We start from the raw sequence: 7,214 nt of genomic DNA on the forward strand, positions 1-7,214 counted from the left end.
ATTTATTTATATACGTGTTGGAATATAAATTAAAGAAACATATTATTATACTTAATTATATCATTTTATTAGCAAAAATAAATGATTACGTCTCAGGGTCGCGTGATGACTTTTTCTTTTCATAAAATCAAAATTTACTTTACTGCAGATATTGCTACTTAATGTTGCACCGTTTTCAACATTTTTTAAAATGTAAATTGCTTGAATTACTGAATGATATCCGCAGAATGAAAGGTAACAATTACTGGATTAATCAATATTTTAAAATCATAATTTAAATCTTATATTAATGATGAAATACATATATTATTTAATTCTCTTAAAAAACTTAAATATTCAATATTATTAAAAATTTGACACCCGAATACTATGCAAAAACAAAAAAATATATGTTGCATTATTAAATCGTTGCATTTATTAATAATTTCTAAAAATTGCAAATTATTACAAATTGTCACGAATTATCATAAATTAACGACTGCGAGATTAATAAATAGATGGCAAATTTAAATTTAGTATTAGCTAAGTAATCATATTTTTTATATAGTTTTAGCTAAATAAAATTGATTCTAATATAAGGCAATTCCGAAACCTGATTCGGCTATTTCTGATAGTTTCCAATTAGTGAACAAATTAAATGGTTTATGTGTGGATAGTGATGTGAAGCTAGTTTCACTAGATGTTGCATCATTGTTCACCAATGTACCATTGGATATGGCTATTGATAGTTTAATTAACAGATGGGGGTATATTGAAAAAGAGTGTATTATTCCACGAGATGAATTTTTATTGGCAATTCGTTTTATTATGAATTCGACTTATTTTATGTTTAATAATGTATGTTATCAACAGACTTTTGGCACGCCTATGGGTTCCCCCCTCTCACCGATCATTGCGGATATCACGTTGCAAGATTTGGAGAGTAGAGCGATTGCTGCGATTCCAATGTCATTTCCATTTTATTTTAGATATGTTGACGATATCGCGTTGGCGGCCCCACCCTCCATGCTTAAAATTGTTTTAAACACTTTCAATTCTTTCCATCCTAGATTGCAGTTCACCATGGAGGAGGGGGTTGACAACCGATTGAATTTTTTAGACGTCACCATTATTATAAATAATGGGAGCATTGAGTTTGATTTGTTTCATAAGCCGACGTATTCAGGCAGATATTTAAATTTTGAATCGCAGCATCCTCTCTGTCATAAAAAAGGCACCATTATCAGCCTCATTGATAGAGTTTTTTGGCTATCTCATCCGAAATTCCATAAAGGTAACTTTGAGTCTATGATTGGAGTTCTTTTGTCTAATAATTATCCTCTCAATTTGATATTTCAAACATTACAAGCGCGGTTAAAAAAGTTGTTCTTCCGCTACAATAATAAGTTGCATAACAATAGAGCAAATATATGCAATGACAAGATCCTTACGCAGAAAAAAGTTTCGTACTTTAATATTCCGTATATTAATAATGTATCGAAGAGAATTGAGGACATTACACGTGATTTGGATGTCATTCCATCCTATACAGCAATTAACAGTCTCCGTAAATTCATTAAAGTACACAAGGATAAGTTACCAAGGGAACTCCATAACAATGTAGTTTATAAAATTGATTGTATGGATTGTGATGCGTCGTACGTAGGGCAGACGGGTAGATTGTTGAAAACTAGGATGAAAGAACATCGCAACAACATAAAAAGAAACGCGTCACAATTATCAGTCATATCGGAACATAGATTATTGAACCATGAATTTAATTGGGAGGATGTAAAAGTTTTAGACGAGGAGCCTTTTTTAGGTAAACGTTTGATATCCGAAATGATCCACATAAAACGGCAGAGGAATAGTTTAAATTTACATAGCGACACTGATAAATTAAACGAGAATTTTGATCTGTTAATAGAAAAATTTACCAAAATCTAGCTTTGTGATTATACATAGCCGGTTTTTTTATTAGACCTTTGACATGAGTGCCGATAAGTTTTAGTTGTTTTTATTTTTATTTTCATATTTTATTTTTATATTTTTATATTTGTTTTTTGCGTAAATATGTATCGACTGGGTCGAGGTAGAATACCGCACAGTCGTTAGAGTGATGTGTCACGTGTAGCATCGTCTTCTCTCTGTTTTTACTGTCGGGGTGAGTGTACTTCCCGGTTTTTAATTTTTAATTTTTGTGGATTTTTCTACGTTTAATCTATACTATGTTGATTAGTGTTGGTAAGGGAGTCACTGCTCTGCTTCCTTCCTGACGATGGTCACCGTTAGGGAGACGCTCCGACGGCCGGACGGTTTGAATAGGGAGGAGAATGATATTTAATTTATTTGCGGACTGTATGTATATGAGTTTTATAATTTTCTGTTTGTACCGATTATCTTTTATTTTTGTTTCTTTGTATTTTGCAGCTACTGAAGAAGACCCGAAGTGGGTCGAAACGTTTAGAATTTAATAAATGAGTTTGATTTGAGATCTCATTTTAATTTATTAATTTTGTGCATGTCGTCCGCACAGGCTCCGATTGCCGTTGAGATTTTATTTTTATTGTAACACAATAATTCGAGCCGAGATTAACTTTTTTTATATTGATTCTAATACTTATAATACTTTTTTAAAAAATACAGATTTTGTATTTTTCAACCGACAGTGCGTGAAAGTTAACACTTCAAATTTCAAAATTTTTTTTTAATTTTTTGTCTTTAAGCATTGATATCAATTTCTAAAAAATATAGTTTCAAAATCAATAACTCTTTCAAAAAAAATCGTAAAAAAATTGTTAAAATAGCGTTTTTAGGCAAAAATGTTATATTGTATATATTTAGAAACTTGAGTAGAATTTTTCGAAAAAAATTTGTTTATTGAGGCGCAAAAAATACATAATTTTAAGGAATAAAACAATATATCTTATTTTATAGCATAGAACGAAAAGATAAAAAAAAAATGTAAAAACCATCGATTCAGCGTTGAAACTTTTGGCTCCAAAATATGTTTTTAATTTTTAATCTAGAATGATTTATCGCGAGTTTCAGCGGTTTAAAAATAATATAATTTTTAGGATAGAAAAAGTGTTTCCTTTTCTCGAGTAGTGCATTTTAATTTTGTCAATTTTTTCATCAATTATTTTTTACACAATAAATTTTAAAACACAAGAATGCAGGAGACCGAGACGTAATAATAAATGACATAATAAATATCGCATTGAAAATTAGAGCGTATTTGTAGCGCTGTCTTTATGAATTATTTACGATCGCACGGATTTTCTCTCGCTATTATGTTAGAAAAATTACAAGATATATATAACAGGTAGGATTACTGTTTAATTCGGTTATTTGTATCACCGTAAAATAGAGTTAACGGAGGGTAAAAATAATTTTACAAGAAAGAATAATGTAGGAATTATACTGGTATATATCGAAAAAATTAATAACAGCATTAAACGTTCTTAAAAGTAGGGAACTCTCCTTCTTAGATAATAGATAGTGTTACAATCTTCATTATGACGAACAGAATTATATTCAATTTAATTTTATCTCTTACAATATCTATTGTTTTATTTATTTATCTACATTCCTGAAAATAATTAAAGGATCATAAAAATTGTCCAACAACATAAGCAAAAAAATAGCTGTAACTATGTTTCAAAAAATGATAATTTAAATTATAAGAAAGGATTTTAAAGGTTGAGATCTCTACTTTCGAAATTCGCAAATTTCTTCGTTATTTTCACCTATGTATACAAAGTTCACAAATTAAAAGAAATTCAGTATCTATATATTAGACTATAGAACAAAAATTCAGCTTTCAGAATCCATTCTAAAAATTGCTGTACAATGATTTTTAACGGAGTTATGAATGATTAAAGTGAAAATGACATTTTCTCTTCAACTTGCGATAACTTGAAAAGGAAAGATCGCAATTTAAATTTTAAAAAATGATTTTGCAAGGAAAATTTCAGGCTTTGACGTAAAAATGTCAAAAAATTATTTCAAATATTCTTGTGTATGCGTCATGTCTACAAAGTGAGAAAAAATTTCCATTTTGTTATGTTCGTCATTTTCTGTATGTGAAAAATATCAGAATTGAAGAAAATGAAAAAAGCTATGACTTTTCGAAAGTAGAGATTTCAAACTTTAAGAGGATGCTGACCATGACTGTTTTACCGACTTTGAGTTCAAGGGCTTTTCTTTTTATTAGCTATACAGATTGAAAAAACTTTTTCCATAATTAAAATACTGATAATAATAAACGGGAAGCGCTGTAATTTCGTATAAAAAACAATAAAAGTTAAAAAATTACAGTTATTTTATCAACCTCTTGCATCAGCTCATAACAATACTTATTTAATACAAAAGTTCTGTAGTTTGTTTGTGCACAAAATATGGCGCTCCCAATAGAGATGACATGAAAGAATAATACAGAAGTAATAAAAATGAGATTAAAAGCCTGTATCAAAAGATTCGTACTTGAGATTTTTTAGGAGTTTTTAATCTGTATCTTCAATAAAAAGTGAACCTAACCTAACTTAAAGTCGGTAAAACAGAATAACGGCAGCATCTTCACAAAGTTACAGTTATTTAAAATTCACTTATTTTTGGACAACTTTTTTGATCCCTTAATTATTTTGAGGAGTGTATAAGCCTTATATATATATATATATATATATATATATATGTAAGAGATACCCCCTCGTACCCGACACTTTATTTATCGCTCACAGAGGAAAAGAACTCTGCTCCCTCGGCGCCAGAACGAACTATTTACGGAGCTCTTGTAGTCTGCAGGAAATAAGTAAGTTTCGACCGCCGCCTCGATCACCTCCGCGTTGCTCGTGGCGGGAAAAAAGTTTCTATGACTTTGCCCGGGCGTAGAACGAGGAAGGAAGCGCCGGCCGCCGCCTTCGCCGGGGATGCATTGTCGTTCGTCGTTTTCTGCACTCCATCCACGTCTTCCGGTTGCTTTTTATTGTCGGAGCGCACGGAGGTACGCCGCAAAAAGACATACGACCACGGCCGCATACCCAATAATGTTACAGGCGATACACACCAGCGTCGCGGTACACCACGGCACCGCGTCGAAGAATCGAATTCCACCCGAGCTCCCGGGCTCGATTCAGAAGAGTAATCGAGCCGGTATTGAAATAGCAATTCGTCACAGCTTCGCGGCGCATAGTTACGTGGTTTACCATTTTCTCTCAAATTCATCCGCGCGATCATTTCCGGCGTGACCAATGAAGTTTGATTCGTTCTCATGTCAAAGGGCGCGTTTGTTATACTATGATCGTGGCAATTGCATTAATTCCCTCGACTGTAGGCCGAACAAATATTAGGCAAATATTACCGCTGATGATTTTAGCATTCAGTTTATTGTATACAGAGTGATTCCAAAATTAACGCGAAAAATTTGTCAAATGTTAAGGGAGATCTTTTATGTACTTCGGATATCGCTGAGGAGTTATTACTTCTCTAAGGAGGAGGTGAAAATTTAATTTTTAATTTTATTCTCGAATTTTGAACAAGTTAAAAATTGAAATTTGGTGGATATTTTCTACTCGTAAAAAGGATATTTGTTAATATTTTTAAAGCTTCTCGTGTCGTTATATAGGGATGAAAATAGCAGCCTTATTCAATTTTTATTAAAACTTTTTAACAGATCAAAACGTGATCCTTTTAAAAACTTTTTTTACTTTTTTTTATTAAATCAATAGTTTGCAAGAAAAAATATATTATGATGCGTAGCACGGTACTAAGTGGCATATATAGGTCTCGAACTATGAATTGAATTTTAGAATAAAAAAGCATGCAAAACAAAATTATGGTAAATGTTGGAAAGAATTGAATAAAACAGTAATTTGAGAAAAAAGTATAAACCTAATTTTCTCCTTCTTTGGAAGAGTTTAATTCTTCAGGGAGGATTATATAAAAGTGCATTTTAATTTTTGACAAAGAATTATCTCTTAAAATTTATCGCACTTATTTAGAATCATCTGGTACATTTATTATTACTGTTAGATATTATTTTTAGTTCACGTGTAGGGAGAATTTTAAAGTAACCATCCATTATAATTTTTCGAAAACGATTAATAATTGCAAAAAATAATGCATGAAAAAAAGTTAAATAACTTAACAATGATTATTTTTGATGCGTAAAAGCGGTGACAATCGTGCGAATTGCGAGTGTTTGCGTGTTTTAGAGTTATAATAAATATTTAAATGTTTTTTTAACACTCTCGACAAAGACAAAAGAAGAAAGCTATGTAGGTGAACTTTACAATTCCGAAGTGAGAAGAAAAATTTTGTTGCGAAGGAACTGTTACTTTTAATCCGCTCAGACAAAACCGTAACTTTTAACCCAGTTTTTTGACGTGCTTGTTTCTCAATGCTTGAGTCACGACGCCAAATTTGCTTACTCGGGCAAAGCACGATATCTCTATATATTTCTCGCGCATTGATCTCACGAAAGTGTATTTCCAAATACGAGTAAAATAAACCGCATTTTCATCGTAACAAAACCTCGTTGCAAAGGACGATTTAAAATAATTCAAGACGAAAGGAATTGTTTCTTAATTCATTTAATTTTAAAACATTATGTTACAATGTAAATTATATATAATATTTCTCTCGAGAAATATTTAATTCTTTTTATTAGTTTACTCAAAAATCAGCTGAATAATTTTTTTCCTTTTTTTGACAAATAAAAAAATTCTGATAATCTCATTTACAATTCGCGCAATCGTGAACCGATGAAGAGATTCGTCTTTATTATGCATAATTATGTAAATTTTTCGTCAATTATCATTCGTAAAATTATATAAAATTATCGAGTTACGCTTGATTTATGAATAAGTAGTCGCGCGTAGCATGTGGGGGGTGAGAGGGTGAAGGGGGTGGATAGGAATGCGAGGAGTAGAATAGAACACAACTACTACACATGGGATAGCACATAACTTCAGTCACATGTGGTTCACGTGTCTGCGCGACTGCGCACCTCCGTTCGTAGATTGTCATTTTAATCTCAGATTAAAAAAGAGTGACAGCGAGTTGAGACAATTTGACAGGTATAAAAATACACTAACATAATAATTTATTTTACATTATTATATAATATATATATATATATATGTATATATATAAATTTATATAATAAATTATATTAATATAAATATATGAAATATTCTCGATTTTATTTAAAAAGTTTCAAATATTTAATATTCAAC

General features: G+C 31.0%; 1 long non-coding RNA gene across 1 annotated transcript; it reads left to right on the forward strand.

Annotated features, from left to right (window-relative positions):
- Positions 1-586: 586 nt before the first annotated feature.
- Positions 587-2,329, forward strand: LOC146723969 (uncharacterized). The gene is made up of 3 exons (XR_014924258.1): positions 587-1,273; positions 2,076-2,143; positions 2,219-2,329. It is a non-coding gene; the product is annotated as an uncharacterized LOC146723969 (long non-coding RNA).
- The last annotated feature ends 4,885 nt before the right edge of the window (positions 2,330-7,214 follow it).

The sequence above is a fragment of the Nylanderia fulva genome, unplaced genomic scaffold, assembly GCF_048542155.1.
Source record: "Nylanderia fulva isolate GAGA-0341 unplaced genomic scaffold, ASM4854215v1 Scaffold1579, whole genome shotgun sequence".
Classification (NCBI taxonomy): Eukaryota; Metazoa; Arthropoda; class Insecta; order Hymenoptera; family Formicidae; genus Nylanderia; species Nylanderia fulva.